At 40.2% G+C, this 18,523-nt stretch overlaps 1 protein-coding gene across 5 annotated transcripts in view; it reads right to left on the reverse strand.

Moving 5' to 3' along the window:
- The window catches only part of ZNF385B (zinc finger protein 385B), a 169,141-nt gene extending 151,594 nt beyond the window's left edge, over positions 1 to 17,547 (reverse strand). The window contains exon 1 of one of the 5 annotated variants that reach the window (XM_035331679.1): positions 17,380 to 17,547. The gene's annotated coding sequence lies outside the window, so the exon portion shown is untranslated. The other 4 variants (XM_035331683.1, XM_035331680.1, XM_035331681.1 and 1 more) reach the window with 4 other exon arrangements.
- Positions 17,548 to 18,523: the final 976 nt, after the last annotated feature.

Here is an 18,523-nt window from a genome sequence, read left to right on the forward strand (position 1 = left end):
TGGTGTAATTAAAACTCAATTCCACAATAAAGTTAGCTAACACAAAAAGATCCGACAAGTAAAATTACACAACTCACAGTTAGTTTTATATATCCTGCCAAGAACAAAATTCTGGCATCTCCTTAGGGATATAAACATTTTTCCACTTATCACATTACAACTATGTATTCGAAGTCTCCAGAAATTCATGCATACCGCTCCCATAAAAAGTAAAAATGTCATTTTGAGAGGGGATAAACTTCTGATGAGGGCAGTCACACTGGAAATTGGCTGTTAATCTCCTCTAAATAAATATAACCCCCAGAAAGATGGAAGTGTGAACAGAATATATATTTTTTACACTTGAAAATGCTGAGGTGCGCAATAAGAAGCTTTCACTTCAGCGCTTACAGCTGAAGTTATACTTCAAAAACCCATTTTACTCTCATGAGATATTTCTCTCCAGTCATTCACTTTTCAAAGCCTTTTGCAACTTCAAGATTGCAGTAAATCTGACTTTTATACCATTTCAGTAGCTTTTTCTCCCTCATCCAATCTGTCTCATTCCTCTGAGACATTTGGTGTTTTTTCAATTTCCTCAACACTTAATTAAGAAATAAAGATAATACTCTTTTTGTGATGTAAAGACAGTGGACTTAGAATACATCCTTGTGATAAATAATTCTTCTGATAGATCACGGAACTGATGAAGACCTTGCTCTCACACTAGCTTACCTAGTTGACCTGTACTGCAGCTACACTTTGTTGAATAACTGATAATAGGGAACTGAACACAATTTCTGCTAAAAAACAGTTTTATACATAGCTTTATTGCCTTAAAAGATCCAGTGGAGTAAATACGCCTCCTGTGCTGACATCACCAATATGGTATTTTGAAACACCAGACATTTGGAAAGGTTCACTTAAGAAAAACTAATTCATCAGTCTGATGCCTCTCTTACTTCTGACACTCCACTAGCCAGTCCGTGGCTGCTGGCTCTCAAAATTCTCATTATTCAAAAATTCTCAAAACTGTAGCATTAACCATTTTTCTTAAGCCTGGCTCGGGCAGTCATTGAAACCCCTGGGAACTTTTTTTTTTAAAAAAAAAAAAAAAAAAATATCCCTCTAATCCTAGCAGAGAAGACTGGAAACAAACCCTAAAGGCTCAAAAACTAGGGAAGGGAACTAAAGAGAAACCAATTTTAGTTTTCTCCTAGGACCAGACACAAGATTTTTGAGTGTTCAGAAATGACAATTTTTCTGGCAACTAAGCAGAAGTGTGGCTGTTCTCTTAGCCATGCACTTGATCAGGTCCCATATTGCTGCTGCGTTTTATTGCTGTAAAACATACAGGACTTAAAAAATACCTTCAAGTCCAGTCCTCTTACACCTCAGCCTTTATCATCTAGCATCATGCATAAAGCCAATTCTCCTGTACTCGGACGTTAGCTCCCCCTGTTCCCATTAGTAAGCTGCTCCAAATTGGCAAAGCTCTGACCATCAGATCAGCCTGACCATACAAGGTTTTCATGGGTCATCTCCTGATGCTTGTTCTGGGCCAGCATTGATTGCTGGTTTAAGGTTCCTCCTTCCCTGCTATGTGGAGGAAAATGGATAATATTTTCTGATGTAATTTATTAAAAAAAAAAAAAAAAAAAAAAAAGGCAGGTGTTTCCTCTTCCCTCATGTTACCACAACCTCCCCATTCTCTTAGCCTTTATTCTAAAGCTAAGGAAATCTTCCCATAAAAAACAGGACCTCCCTTTCCTTGATCAGAACCACTGTCTGTACCCATCACCCATCTGAACTCATTAACAGCAGCAATCAAATCTGCTCCCTAAATTCCAGATGGAGACTCATAAATACTGCAATTTCAAATTAGTGCTTCCTTATCCCTAAAAAGCAGGAAGTTCAGGCATCACCAGTTAATTTACCAACATACCTGTAAACAATACACAAATCAACTTATGATTTGTTTAATCACAATTCATTAGGTGTAGCAATTAAATAACTGGCGAGTATCAGTGAGAGTTCTCAGCTATCATAATTCATACAGCTTATGCTAAATGGCTGATTCAATCAGTAACCAAACTGCCAATTAAATGACACTTTGTTTTTAAATATTTATCACTCCTTTAGCTAAGATGCACAAACAAAGTCCAATTCAACCATCAGCAGAAACAGACTGCCATTTTTCACAGGAAACCACATGGGAAAGAAACTCTAGTTCCAAGACTCAACAAAATATCCTTGCAAAGGAAAGGATATTGCAGATGTACCTTCAAGAGGAAAAAAAAAATCCGAATACCTCCCCTGAAAATCCTGGTTTGTAGCCAGTTTTCCTCTAGAAGTGAATCCAGTTAGTCAACACATTTATTTTTCAGAAAATGCACAGCCATTAAATGGCATCCTGACAACCTGCTTCAATATTTTCAAACAAGCATCACAAATGCAAAGACGAAAAATAACTAAATTTTACAGAAGTAATTTTTGAGTTTTTTTTTTTCCCCATTTCCTGTTAAAGACTTTCCCATAAATTTAAAGTAAGAAACAAAACTGACAATGAGAAGTTAAGTGAGATGGCAGTTTTGGTTTCCCAACACTTTTAACAAACAAGGTCTGTCATTCAGAGACCGTTCTTGAACTAGGCCAATATTGCCAAAGTCTCCTCAATCCTGTTAATGTGTAAAGCTGGGTCACCGGCTCCTGCAGCAGTTCTATGAAAAATTTCTTTCCTAAGACAAACAAAGGAGATATGTCAAACAATGACGACGACAAACAAACAAACAAAAAAAAAAAAAACAACAGGCACCAAGCAATAGGGAGAAAGAAGCATGCTAAGGGCTAAATCAACAAAGTTAGAGATACTATAGCAGAACCTTCAGACACAGTACAAGTATATCCTGACACTTATCAGCCTTGAGGTCTTGGCCTCTAAAGATATTCAAGGTTCACATTGGACCATGACAAATTTGCAGGAGAAAGTCACAGAACAGACACCATTTGCATGTTACTAAGTTTCTCATTGTGTAATTGTGGTCCAATTTTACATTCCTAACGCTGCAAAAATTCTCAAAGATAATCAGTGTGTGAAGAATGGCAGCAAGCTCAAGTCCACCTTTGTGTTTGCTCAGCTTTATAAATGCCAATGACCAAACAACTTACACACCTAATCACCTACAGATTAATCACAGTCAAGGTGTCAAAAGCCATAAGATATATTCACTTGGTCAACACAAGAAACAAAATATAGCAGATTAGTCTACCCTGTCTTGATGCAGACCAAAGTTCTTGCAGAACTCCCGAGCAAGGACAACACAAAACCATTACAGTAGATTGCAACTGCTGGACCAAGCATATACAAGCACACATGCATATATGTTATATAAACAACATACAGGCACCTTGTCAGATTTTCTCACTTGACCCTTTCCATGCAGTAACACTAAAACAGACATCCAGTTACCCTGATGCACAAGCCAATACTTGAATAGTTTCATCTGCAAAGATGGCATCTGCAGTTTAGTTACCATTTACTGGGAGCCTGCTTTATCCAGATTTTCAGTGGAGAAAAAAAAAAAAAAAAAATTGCGTTTCAAACACTAAGCAGTGACTTCACATTTATATGAGAACAAACTGAAATAAGAGACTTCACAGGGTCCAGACCCAAGAAGAGATAACTCATAATTTCTTTGTCATGATTTTCTAAAGAAATTTTAGACTGCTATAACAGTGTTCAAGGTCTCCTGTAAACGTGCAGCGAACAATATCTTCATGGTTCTGCAAAGGCACCAGGCAAAGGTTTCCAAACTATATTTTGAATTACACTGTAAATCCAAAGGACAAGGTCCATACCTACTTACACTTGTTACATCATTAAGCATGCTTCTGGATTCAAGACTACATCAAAAGGACAAAACACAGCTCAACTACTAATAACTGCATTTTTGCTCTCAAAACAACCTGTAAATAGTGCCAGCTCCTGCCCTGAGGGCGTAGGTTATCTAGATTATCTGGATGAATCCTGAACACTAGAGAAATGGTTTAACCATGCAGATTTTTTTTAGGTACAAAATTAGGTATGTAACTATCATTTTAAAGGACCCAAACTCTTCTTCCTATATCTGAGTGCTTGGAATGTAAACAGTAATTTAAGACCATTTGATTTTTTCTGTTGTTGACCTTCCCAAACCAAACAGACAGATGGACCAGGGAACCACAAAGCTAGATTACTTTTCTTCTACAGTCATTCATGTGATTCCTTTAATGAACATGCTTATTTCAGGGTATGCACAGATTCTGCAGGGAAGACTTAACAGAGAACCTGAAACTATGTAATCACCAGCTCACTTCCCTAAGCTAATTCATACTAACAATTTACTGCAGAGCACTGAAAGGAAAGCATAGCAATTTCTCCTATGTCCATAAAAATCATAGTGAAATCATTTACTGAAAGTGGGATAGAAATCTAATCAAAGAAAGCCATATGGAAGAATTATATTATATATAGAAGTAATGAATTATATTCCAAATTAATTATTGTGCAAGAAAAATAGTTGGGAACAAATAAATCAGCGTCCTAAAACTCTGTCAGAGTGAACTCATTTGGGAAGTACAGCTGTTGTGCTTTAGAGATTTGGATTAAAATCCATCATTATCTTTCAGTTAATACTCTTTCACCAACCAATCAGCAGTCATATGGTGTTTACCAACCCTGGTCACTTAACCCACTTGAATGGCCTTTGTGCTATAATTTGTACTTCAATACAATCAGATTACTTCTAATCTAAATGATTTGTGTCCTTTATGGGACAGATAAACACTAATCCCAAGGTTCCTAAAACATTGCAAGCCTAAACATTGCCAGTATGACATTCAGTGTCTGCAGTTTTAATGGAGTGTTTCATTCAAATTGGAAAATATTTTATTTGATTGTACTGGCCTTGCATTTTAGATGCTTGTTCCAGCTTTCTTATATGGACAAAGAAGAATCATCAGCAAAAAAAGAAGACTCAAATATACAAAACCAGCAGCCAACAGTCATTATACTGATACTTAGGCACTACTTTTTGATCAAGTTATTTCGCAAGAAAAAATATTTATTCTTTAAAAGTAGACTAAGCAATGAGAGATATTTTAGAACTTCTTGCTGAGCAAAGACATTACACATGGTGCCCACAGTCCCCAGCTCTTGATTTAAAAAGCCCTCCTTCTCCAGAACACTTTTCCAAGGATTCAGCAGTTCAAATGTCCCCCATCATTTGTGTTCTTCAGTTAATCTTGAGTGACGCTTGAAATAAATTGCACTACAATGAGAGTCTAACATCCAATTACATTTGCCAGTAATACGCTTAGGCTCTGATCTCATGCAGGTGGATCAACGAACATGTGACAAACTTCCTAGAAAAGGCCGAACCCACAGATGCAAATACTTTTGTGTGATTGGAACCAGGTACATCAATGTATCTGTAACCTCGAAAAAAACACCAGAGTTGGGAAGAAGAATACAACAGTTCAGTAATAACCTCCTGGGGACAGCAAGTATGCCAACACCTAAGTATATAAAAATTATCACTGTTACCCTATCATATTCACACAACCGCCAACATACCCATTTTTCTAGGTAAAAAAAAAAAAAAAAAAGTAACTACAGAATATCATCTTCTAAAATAATTGATTGCCAAGTTAAGGAGGGATAAGTGTACCTGAGAGTTGGATAAAAATTTCCCAATAAAAAATTAAGATGCTGGAAGATGTGTACATCATCACAGCTAGTACTTTATGTAAATCTAAACATGTTTATTTATAATACCTCAGCACATGTGCTTGTGTTTCATTTCAGCTAAAACTCTTTTCTAGTTGATGGACTAAACTAGGAAGAGAAAGCCCAGTTTCTTCTGGTATCCCACTCACAAGCAAAATGGTTCTCGGCAGTAACTTCAGCCTACCCTGTAGCTAAGAGTAAACAAATACATGCAGAGAAGTAGGAATCACCACCACTATCAAAGTTTTACTGCCAAGATGCAAGCCTGACTCATAAACCTTTAAAAAGCCTCCATCCACATTTGAAAGGAGTGATGCAAATCTTGTACAGCAAAACGTAGAGCACAAGAGGGACTGCACTATGAAATTTGCCATTCAGCAATGAGTACTTACTTCCAGGATTACTCTGCAAATGGTACATGCTTTATTCTGCTTTGGAAATGGCCCTTTTGACATTCCTTTTACTTGGGGCAAGATCCCTATTAGATATCATGCAACAGCCTTCTGGAAAAGCCTAGCAAAAACTACAGCTTGTTCAAGATTTCCCACGTGAAGTAACAAATTCAGAAGTTCTGGGAAAGCCTCTGTACCTCTGTAATTCATTTTTAGAGTTACCAAAACCATTAGAACTATTAAACATCCAGAATTAACTAATTTGAATTTACAGAATTGTAGCTAAGAACATCAGAAACACCGTAACAAAGATGTTGTAAGGGCAAGTATTCCAAAACTAACAGAAACATAATTAGAGAAACTTCTGGCATAAGAGTAACAGAACACTCAATAACCTCTTTTGTCACAAAAGTTACTGAAGTAGACAAAGCAACTTGGAGAATGGGAGAAAAAAATAAAATAAACTCCTCAAAAGCCCTCAGCTAATAAAAGTTGTTGGCCTGTTGAGGGTTTTCCACCCTATTACTGGAATTCACAATACACAAGCCGTACTAGAATACTATTCCAGTCACTATATCACAAGTCATGCTAGAATACTATTTCTCTCAGATTAAGAAAAAGTTAGAGCTAGATTGAGAATACATGGAACAGCTACAATAAACTAAGTTTGAGCAAGAAAGACCACATGCTCATTTCTATTCCTATCTTCTATTTTTGTGCTTTATGGAAGGGCCACATTCCCTCCTCGCTCCAATGAATTGGATATGTGACAAGGAAGCAAACAACCATAAGTCACAGCAACATGGACTTTTACATCCTTGCTGTAATAAATGAGAAGATGCTTACAGTTGCTTTCTCCTCCTCCCCAGCATACTAGTCACCTAGCTAGGGAAGGCATTAAACAATTGGAGGTGTGAACCCAGCCTAGCTTTCCATTTCATTAAGTCATATATCATTTTTACATAGGAGTCAGAGAGCTATAAATCATGTGAGACAGAATGAGAACTAATTAAAGGGTCAGCTAAGCATATAATTTTGCATTGTTGCACATCAGAGAGCTTTAAAATTGGCCATATTTTCTGTAAAATATTATTAAATATTACAAGACATTTCAAACAGTTTTTTTTTTTTTTTTCCCCCCTAAGAAATGGGCACTACTATATAAAAAACATCAATATTTAATTTCCTAGCATGGAAGCACCATGAAACTCCAAGTCAACCTTCTGTTTCTTTTTTAATAACAGACTTAACTCTACCTCGCATACATGTAGTGGTGAGTCTTGAATACAGTGTTTGAATGCAGTCTTTTTTTTTTCCTGTTAGACCAAGCTCTTATGCTTTTGAAAACAGAAGTTCAAAATCCAAGAAATCTATACATGTACTAATGCAAAGCATTACTCAAACGCACCTAAATCTAGCAGTTAAACTTAACTGTGAACACTTCAAGCTATTTACAGAATTCCTTCGCCTACAAGCTATGGTTTATTTCAGAAAAACAATTTATTTCCTGAGACCAGATTTCTAAGTCAATACAATTACGTGATACAACATTTTCTTTGAAGATTAGAGGTAAATCTATTGGAGACATGTTAGCTGAAAGAAAAAAATACAAACTAAGAGGGCTTTTAAGTATGTATAATATTACTGTAGCACCTAGAGTCTCCGTTAGTGGGCAAGAAACTCATTATACCAAGGTCACATAAAAATAGAGCATGAGGATGATCCTCCAAACCAGAGAGCTCTTTCTCCAGAGGATTTTTATATAGGTATGGTTATGTTTTATTTTTATTCCTTCTCCATTTTCTCTTTAATGATGTAATAATTGCAGCTACTGAAGAAATTCATCATCATCAAATGCAAGAAAATTCATTTCAGAGGTTTTTAAAATAAATATATTCATCCATCACAATAATGCATAACTGCAAGGCATAGTCAAGTGCTTATATAGCAGTCTTATCTGTTTTCATAAATTTGCTTTCCCATCAAATACTTTAAAATAAGGAAGATCAAATATTTTCCCACTCTGAATGTGTACACAGGATTCACAACTTAAAAATAAAGGCCATTCTTTTATTCTACTGAATAAAAAAGTGTATTGGAAATGTTTTAGAAATAGTTTTATTTCAGGTTTAAATGACTGGAAATGGGGCTCACAGACATTTTTATGAAATATGGGGCAGCATCCATCTGAATATTTGCATTTTACTCTGATATCCTAGTGAGTGTCTGGCCACTCTTCTAATTTTTAGAGATGAGTTTCAACAAGGAAGGGGGGACATGGACCAGATACACAACTAGGCCAAATGTTAAGGTCAACAAGCCATCACAGGTGGCAGGAAATTAGAAAAGTCAAGAAATACAACAACTGAAGGAAAGGCCAGAGACCAATGCATTAAGCTGTGTGATGAGATGACAAAGATGCAGGCTCAGAGGATAGCCAAGACCAGGAATGGCAGGGAAAGGGGCAGAGGAGGGCGCAGACCACAGTAGTGATGCCCCCCAGGCTGAGCCAGGCCACCAAGCCACCGCTTGCTCTTCCACACTCCTTAGTGCCTGCCCCAGCACCTCTCACCTCTCCTGCTGTTGATGTCTGTTGGCACCCCTCCTCTTTCTGCCCACTCTGACCCCAGCCTGAGCCAAAAAGAGGGCAAAACCAGCCCTATCTCCAGCCCAACCCATCCTGCCTGGCCTCTGCCCCAGGAGACATGAGTCTAGGGTACCACAACAGCCTGGAGACTGCTGTGCAGCCTTCAAGAACTCATGAAACCCGACTCCTGTGCCTGAGGGTGGAACAAAACACCCAGTCACAGGCCAGTCCTTCACCTTGTTTTTCCCAGTTCCCCAAGCCTGACTGCAAAACGGTCATCCAGGAAAGGCTTGGCAGGTGTGATGTTTCCTCAAAGACTTGGCATCGCCCAACAGGAAGGGCTCATGGAAGCCAGGGGTCTCACAGATGCTCTGATCCCCTCCCCAGCCTCCCTGCCCAGCAGGATAGGCAACTCTGTCCACCCGCTCCTGCTCCAATGCATTACAGAGCAAGGGTGACCTTCAAGACTTCAGGATCCCAAGCACCCTTGAGGAAGTTTCTCAGATTCGTGATATCCTAATAGCTCTAGCATGTATTTGACAGTACTCTGGTAAGTAAACTGAGTTCCACTGATAGCTTTTTGGAAATACCATGAAATACAATTCCCAGTAACAAACATTCTGGAGGCAAGAGTGTGACACTGCTTAAAAATAAATTATTGTCCTTTTTTGAAAACTAGCCCATTCAGAAATGCAAGCTGAAGCGTCAGTTTAAATAGCATAAAATAATCCTTTGGTCCAATGCCAGCATCTTCAACCTTTAAAGATATTTTAAAGTATATCTATTTGTTGCAGTAAGTCATTGCCATGAAAAGAATTTGAGGGTTTGCACAACCTGTCAAGATGGAAGAATAAACATGACAGCAGCATAAGAATACACAACACCAGTAGATTCAACACACAGTCAAACGTACATAATCAGAAACTCAAAACTTTGATGCAGCATCACACAAAACATGATCTCAAGCTCTACAAAAACAGGAGCCACTCCACAGAAAACCACATTAATATTACAAGCATATTTATGCAGTAGTAGTGCATGAAAGCAAGTCTGCCAAGACCCCCAAATGCTCAGCATGAAACAAGCTGTTGACTCCAAATTCCCCATTACAGTTCCCACAGTTATCATAACCACATGGTAAAATAAGCCTCTGATTAACTGCATACAGCACATGGAGCAGGAAGCAGCCGCAGTGCTACATGCAGAGATTACAAACCCCACACGTTCCTTTCGACCACAGACTTCTTCTGTGTCATGTCATCTAGTGCTTAAGACCAGCATGCAGGTTTTTGTGCTTGCCTTTTTTTTTAAAAAATAAAATTAAAAAAAAAAATCTAAATCAGATTAGGATAAAGCTTTCCTCTGAACAAGGTCAAAGTTTTCCTGTCCCTATCCATACCTAGATGCACATTTTAAACAAACAAACAAAAAAATCAATTCCTTTCTACAAAACTACTATACAGAAACTTGATCAATATTCTAATTTACAGTTAGGGAAGAAAAATGAAAATATTTTGAGAGCTACAGACAACACATAATAAAGATTCACAGTGTTCCTCCAAGGGCAGAGGTTTTTCAGGCTTTTAAACTGCAACAAACCACCACTAAGTTATATGACCAAACACTGGCTGATGTGAACTCACTTAAAGAGTTAAAAACAATAATTGCAGCATTCCTGCTTTGTCTCACTCTTCTTCTCCATCCTATTTGTGTGACACAATAAACTGTAATTATGAGGGGACAAGTGGCACTCATCACATTTACAGAGTTAACACACGGCATTACAACAGCGTTGAAAATATAATCAAATTATGAAGTTAACTATATAATCAAATTATGACATTAATTCTGTCAACATTTATTACTCATCTGTGCAACTTTCTTTAATGTTTGCCAAAGTTCATAAAGCTTTATTTCCTGGTTTCTTCAGCTATTTTTGTACTACTCTTGACTTGTAGACTAACCCACATGCTGAGGAGAGACAGCAGAATCTGACTTGAAATGTTTTCTCAAATCTGCTTGAAAGAGAAAGAAAATGCTAGTGTGGGTGGCTGTTGTCTAGCCTTTCAAGAATATTGCTGCTCAGGAGCATCTGCCACCTGCCTGCCATGAAGAGGCTCCACGTACAAGGTATTAGACTTGCTCAAACTAGATCAGTAAAACTACAGCAGGCTCAAATGCTTCTATGAGAAGAGCAATTTCTATCTATAAAAAATGTTATTTGTTTGCAGAAGACATTAACTTTGAGCAGTTTAATACAATATAAAATAAGACAACAGCACCAAATGTCACTACCCATATTGTTGAAGCATTCCGTGTTCTTCCGTATTACCTATGGGAGTGGGAGTGTCATCATCCCACTTTGACTGCCCCAAACTTTTTATCTCTAATATCATTCTGCTGCTTCTGAAAAGAACATTCTGTCTAAAAGAACATGCAAAAGTTTTCCATACTGGGATCTAATGAGATAGGAGCAAATACCAGCAATCAGACAAAGCATGTCAAGCCTAGCCTCTAGTGCTTCTCCGTTCGTTCAGTAGTATGAAGTTGGTTTCTCCATTGCTTCAGTCATTCCATAACACCCAGAAGTTACACCCTCAACCTAAACATTCGAAGAGCACTGATGATTATTTATTTAATTTTACTCTTTGCAAAGCACACAACTACTACAGGCCGTGCATCGGGGGGGGGGGGGGGGGGCAAAAAAAAAAAAAAACACATTTTAAGAATAATGTTTGATTGACAAGCCACACACCAAGAGACAGGCAAAGCCATCCATCAGTAATCCAGCATTAGTTATCCTGCTCACAAAGCCTGGTGAGAGCCCCACAGAAAAAAAGGGAAAATGATTCATGAGTATATGCACCAACAGGCTCAGTTAAGGTTGTACAGTAATTTCTGGTGCTTCCTTATTTTCAAGTAGTTAACTTAGCAACTTCTAAGTTCTGTTAATGCTGTTTGACATCTAAAATACAGGTATGCTCGTTTCACTGATTAGCAAGGGAGTGGTTCTGACGATGCAGAAGCCCCCCAGTCTACCCAGCATGAAGTTCTGGCCCACGGTGCACTAGCATTGCTGAAAAGACTGCAAAAATGGACAGAGGTAGCATCTTCTTACATAAAGCTTTGACACTGATTTATAGGGGATTTTCTTAATTAGTAACATGCATTAAATAATCTCATTTTAAAAGAAAGATAAAGTGCATCTAGGCACTTAAATGCACTTGCAATTCCAAGTCAAAGATTCACCATCCAATTATTAGCAGGTGGCCAAAGAAAGAAAAATTAAGCAATTTTTTTCTTTGTCATACGCAGTCATGCAAAGATAGAGACTAGGTGGCTTATATTCTTCTGCTGGCTCATATTAGCATTTCCATTATAAAATCCCATTAGGAGGTTTCTACACATTCCTTGGAAGTCTTGCTGACCAGGGCAGAGTACAGGCACTTTAAGAGTGTTTACTTAATATCCTCCCCAAACTCATCTTCTCTGTAATAAGTCCTGGTAATGAGTCTCTATGCTCAAAATTATTGTTTTTCCCCTGACTTTGGAAAACAAGCTCATTTTCAAAGCTCATAATTGTGGTAGAAACAAATGAACACTGCAAAAGAGTAAGCCAAGTTACATAAAAATCACATTATAGTATTTTTCTTTCATCCCATTTTGAAGCACACCGTGGTAATGCTCTGCCTGTCACGTCATTTGTCCTTGAACTAAGTAAAGTTTGAAATTGTATCAGATTGTAGGACTAAAGAGACCTGATAGTCTACAGTATTCAAACAGGATGTACAGAGAAGTATCAAATTAAAACTCAACACCATAAACTGTTAAGCAAAGTCTCTGACCATATGCTGAACTTCCTAGTACCTGTGCAAGTACATACAGAAAGAACAACATGGCCTACAGCCATAATCACACATACTATAAACTCATGAGATCATACACATTTGGTAATGGTGAGCAGCGTTAAAGATTCAGCAGGTGGCATCCTCTGCTGGGAGTAAGCACACCACCAGCCACCATTAAGTAAAACAAGTATAAAGCACTCAGCATTACAAGACACTGGTTCTACAGTGTCAGCATTTTGGCTGCCATGCCACACCAAAAACGTCACAAATAAGAAAAATACCATGGTGCCTTAAAAATAATAATAATGTTATATTATAATTCAAGCTTTACTTAATTTTACCTTGCTTTCCTGACCTTCCCCTATCATTTCCATCAGGTAGAGAACTGTTCCTTGGTACCTGCCCTAAGCAGTTATGTCGTCTTCCTTTACGTGCAAGGATTACCTTAGCCTTATGATCACCTTCCCTGCCACACAGCTGCAAGTGAAGGGGTGAACGTCATCATCGTATTATCACAGAGTGGGCTGGCTTTGGGATTTGTGGTTTATTTGCAAGAGGAGACTCTGTGAGATGTCTCAGTATGATTCACCCCGCTGTAGGAGATGCAATCACCCTGCTTCACGTGCAGAATGAATGACTTAGTTGCAGATACACCCCAAGTCCCTCCATTTTCAGCACTGGCATCTCTGCACCAAACAGTTCTCCAATAGAAAGCCAAGAGAATATGTTGGACAGTGTTTCATTACTAAAACCAGAGCATTTTACCAAAAACACAGCCTATATCATCCTGTCATGAGGTAAAGTAACCTCGAAAAGGTCTGGAAAATCACGAACCAAGATGGGTATTTATGCAGATCCTGCAATCCGTCACTGAACATGCATTGCACCTGTTTGTGAATTGAAACCTGTTTACTCTCTGCTCAAGACAGAATCACAACATTGTAAAACCTGCAAAATGTATCTTAAATGAAAAGACTTCAGGTTGCAACATAAGGTGAAAAGAACTTTGTGTCTAACATTAGTACAAGCAAAGGCAAATATATGTATATATATATATATTTGCTAACCTCCTCCCCTTAAATTCCCATATTATGAACGTTTAACATCAAAAAATGTTGCCAATAAAGAAAGTGTTATAGGGTAATTTGACTGAGGAATGAAGCATTATGAACGTTTCCATTACAGCCTAACTTACTCATACCCAAATAATCATCAATAAAGTAAATAGTGCAGTTTAACTAGATGTGCATTAGCACCTCCTGTCCTTACAAGATCTGCCTGGCAGTCCAACAGCAGCAAAATAGGAAGGTGCCAATATTGATAAGCAGAGGATTGGAACTGCACTGATATAGTTAGATTGGTTTACAAGTCTTCTATATTTACAAGCCTTGGCAGCTCAGGTTCTCTAATGAATTTTTAACGTGTCAATTAATATGTTTATACAAAGCAATGTCAGCTTTAGCTCATACACAAGAAAAATCACAGTTGCATGCAGAATGTACAACATACGTGTTACGAGTCTACACTTCACTGTAAAGGGATATTGAAAAGAATTATTGCAGACAATCTGATGAGAATGCATCTAGAAAAGAAACAATAAAGTTGTGGAAGTTAATGGGCATGATTCATCACTCTTGGAAATATGTCAGCATCAAGAAATGTGATGTGTTGCAGGGCATTAAAAAAAAAGTGTGTTTTTGTTGGTGGTGGGTTGGTGGGTTTTTCTTTTGGGAGAGGGGAGGGCACAACCCCCCCAACCTCCTGTCATTAAAAAAAACAACAACACATTATGCTGAAACAAAACACCAAGTGCTTTGTTATCCCATAGTTTATAAACTCGCTGTTGATGCCAAGAATTAAGCACTATTTACTTAATAACATTGACTTCCACTGTGTGCAACAGTATTAGTGCTGCAAAACAGTAGCTGGCGTTCTTTCTCCAACAACGTGGAATGCAGTCAAATGACTGCACTGTGAGACGTGATTTTTGCCTTAATTCCCTAGGTTGCTCTGTGCATTGCATAAAATCAGAAAACATTACTTAAACATCTTTACAAAACAAATTTTCAAGGTGTTTTAAATGTTTTGTTTCAAAGATTTTTCTTTAAAAACATTTTCATGTGTTAAGTAAATACAAAAACAAACTTCCCATAGAAAGATTAAGCATGGTCTCTGGAGCTGCAGTACAAAGAACAATTTCACCTCTGAAGAGAATCAGGGCATTTTACACTTGCACAGAAAACGAAAGTAGAATATAGCCCTTCAACTAATACTCAAATTAGTTCTGTAAAGCTAGGCAAGCAGAGCTTCTGGTGAAAATCCACCAAGCAGCTAGCGGGACACTGCGATCACACAGGAGAGTGAAGTTCCTGCAATTCCTTCAGCTCACTCTACAAATTCCCCTTTCGGTAGCTGGAATATGGCAGCACTTAGCATCTGCCTCTGCCTTCATTACATCAGAGGCAATATAGGCTCACATCTGATAAAATATTCCCATTTGTATCATGATGGATGACATACGTTAAGTACTGAGTTTCTAAAGCAAATACAAAAGTTACAGAACTATTTATCTGCTACAAGTTCATAGTCAAGGAATGTTATCGGGTTTAAAGCATGTAACAAAAGTGATAACAGGATTTCAGAATGCAAGCTATTCAGATTGCAAAGTCATCTCTTTGTATTAACTACAGATGATTTAAGCTTCACAATGTATTTCAGGATGCTAGAGCCAACCTTGCACTTAACATTTGTCTCTGTTACATCCCAGCACAGCCTGTCGGTTGTTTCAGGATTTGAGGCTACCACAGCTGTTCCATATGTTCATTTTTAAAATAACACTAATGTCTCATTTCATAGATTCTCAAACTCTTTGAGCAAATATTCTCAAGCCACAGTCCCTTATGATAACCTGAAGAGCAAAGACTGCAGTGACGCTTAAGCATCTGTTATGTTTTATGCAGCAATCCTCACTGCTGTTCGAAAACTAAGGACTTCCAAGCTAATTAGTTAACAAACCTACGCTCCCCCAGAAGATTATCTTCCACGAGGCTTTTTCCTGCTTTTATACCATCTTATCCCTGAGCAAATGTAGTCAAGTAGGAAGACATCCTCTCAATTAAAACTTCACTGAAGAAATCCAAGAGAGGAAAAAGATGGGAACAGCTAAGAGCAGTTGCACAGGAGAGACTCCCATTGGGGTGATCACAGCCATCGCCACCGGCGCGGAGCCCAGCACAGACGGAACAGAGCGGCAAGGGACAGCTCCCGCCACAGCATAAGCAGGCAGGACGACAAAGTCTCCTGACACTGTCTGGTTTTTGCTAATACTTTAAAGTTTAACCAAGCATCCATGATATTATTTATAAGGAAAAAAAAAAAAAGAAAAAAAAAAAAAAGAAAAAAAAAAAACAGGAACTAGATAACTTAATGAAGATATGTAAGAAGATTTTTTCTTTTCTGATTCCTTACCACTTTATGGATTATTTAACAAAACAACAGAAAGAAATTAAGCGTTGCCAATTTCACAATTCCCAATTTCACTTCTGCCTGCCTGACAAGAATCACACCAAATCCTGCTCACTGGAGAAGTTGCAAGATATAGAAAAGCCATTCAAAGAGACTGAACACCAGAATGTTTAGGAACAAGCCTGTGGCCATGGAAGGACGCCCTAGCACCCAAAAAGCAGAAAAAGGAAAAAACACATCCCTCGCCCCACTCTCTAAGCAGTCTACTGACCTGGTGAGCTGGAAAGAGCAGCAAGATGACTTATCTGGGAAAGAAGAAGCAGCATAACCCATTCACCCCCACCTAGTGCCAGCTCTGAACTGCAGAGAAGCAGCTCCTTCTCCTCCTCAGCAGCCCCCGTTTGGGAAGGGAAGGCCAGCGGGGTGGGGGGCTGCCACTGCCCTGAGAGCAGCGACGAACACTGCCTGCCCTCAGCTGCCCAAGCTCCCCGCAGGCTCTGGCCACAGCACCCAGCGTGGGCCTTAAGCAGCCGCCCAGCGACACGTCCCACCTGCCTGCTGCGAGGATGCTGCACCGTGTCCAGCTACATTTCATTCGGGCATGAAAACGTGCAGGTTCTCAACAGTAACAGAGGGCTTGTTTTGCACCTCGCTTTTATACTCTGTGAAAGACATCGCTGACATAGCAGCAAAGAGGATGGAAACACAACTATTTGCTATCCTCACCCTATATATTCAATGGTTTGCTGCACCTAAACTTCTGCTTTGAATATTTAAACTTACGAGTGCTCACAGCTTTAGAAGCACCAGACTTCCCTAGCATCCAAACTTTCCCGTTTACGCTTTCCTTCTCGAGCTCAACTGCAGAGACCTGCCCTTAAACCCCACCAGCAGAGCTCCCTCGTTTCTCCGGGGGCCAGCACCCCACAGCAGGCACACGGGAGCGTTCACAGCGACCCGACAGCGGGCGCAGCCCCGCGCCCACCCTCCCGTCCGTGCCTCGGGACGGAGCGCGCAGGACCCCGGCTTCGCGCTGCAAGCAACCAGCTCCCCGCGGGGGCTTGCGGCGAAGACACCTGGAAACTGACCACGGGCAGCGAGCTCATCAAGGGCGACTCCTGGGTGCAGGTTAATTCCGCCTTCGCTAAAGAAACGCCCCGGTCCCAAAGGCGAAAATACTCGTCCCGCTCGGACCCCGACCCGTTTATGGGCGCGCCCGCCGTTTGCTAGCGGCAGATTTAGGGCTGCGGGGAGCCGCGGCTGCCGCCCCTCACCTGCGGCTCCACCCGCCCCAGCCGTGACATTGAGCAAGGTCCCTGCCCCGCCGCGCCCGGCCCTTACCTCCGCCGCCGGCGAGAGGGATGCGGCGGGGCAGCCCCGCTCCGGCCGGGCTGAGGCGAGCTCGTCCCAACTCCGCCGGACCCCGGCGGCTTGCCCGCTGCCGCCGCCCCGGCGCATGCGTCCGGCGGCCCGGCCCGGCCCCGCCGCCCCGCCTCAGCGGGCTCAGGTGCGGAGCGCCCGCGGGCGGCCGTTGGGCGGCGAGGGGAAGGGCTGGCCCCGGCCCGCGGCGGCGCTGAGGGAGGAGACCCGGCCCCGCGGCTTCTCCTCGGGGCTTCTCCTGTCAGAAGGGCCACGGCTGTGCCCCGGCAGCATCAGCTTTCCATAAAACCCGCGGAAACACCGTGCCGCCCGCTCCTCCTGCCGCCCCCCGGCTCCTGCCCGTCAGGGCTGTGGGTTTGCTTCCTAAATTCTGACAGACCCTGGGCGCCGAAAGCCCACCTGTGGGCTGTGCAAAGCGGCAAGCGTGAGCAGTAACTTGTGGTTTGTAAACCGTGCAAAGCCCTGTCTTAAACATTGCCTTGGAAAACATCCCTTTTACAAGTATCTAACACAAATCACAACAAATGATAGACACATGAAAATAAATACAAACTTAAGTACTTCTATAATATCGACTTTTATATATCCCTTCAGGAGAACGTGATCCAAATTGTGAGGGAAATCCTCAATACTTAATCTGTTGTTTTTTTTCTCTTCGGAAAGGAAAACAAAAACATTTAACATTGATTAGAGAAAACTTGCTTGCTGTATCTTAATTTCAGCCTTTGGAGAACAGCAGTGCCACTCGATACTGATAAGAATTGCATCATTCCTTGTTTATGGTCCTGTGTTCGATAAATTACTTCATAATTCAGGAAATGTTCAGAGTTTGAAATAATCGTCCTGTTAAAACGTGAAATCTAAGGTAAATACCCCTTCTTCTGCTCCATTACCTCCCACAAACTTCTTGCTGAGAGCAGATCTGAACAGTAAGCATCACTAGGTGTTTTTGAAACGTTTGCTGGTATCTCCTACAGATAGGAGATTTTTTTAATATTTTTTTTTTTCCCTCCAGAAATTCTGAGTTTGTCTGAATCTCTAATGGCAGAACAGATGACACAGTGGGAAGACCCCAGTTCTGTAACTGGGAACACTAGACTGCTTA

Source organism: Oxyura jamaicensis, chromosome 7 (genome assembly GCF_011077185.1).
Source record: "Oxyura jamaicensis isolate SHBP4307 breed ruddy duck chromosome 7, BPBGC_Ojam_1.0, whole genome shotgun sequence".
In the NCBI taxonomy this organism is placed as follows: domain Eukaryota; kingdom Metazoa; phylum Chordata; class Aves; order Anseriformes; family Anatidae; genus Oxyura; species Oxyura jamaicensis.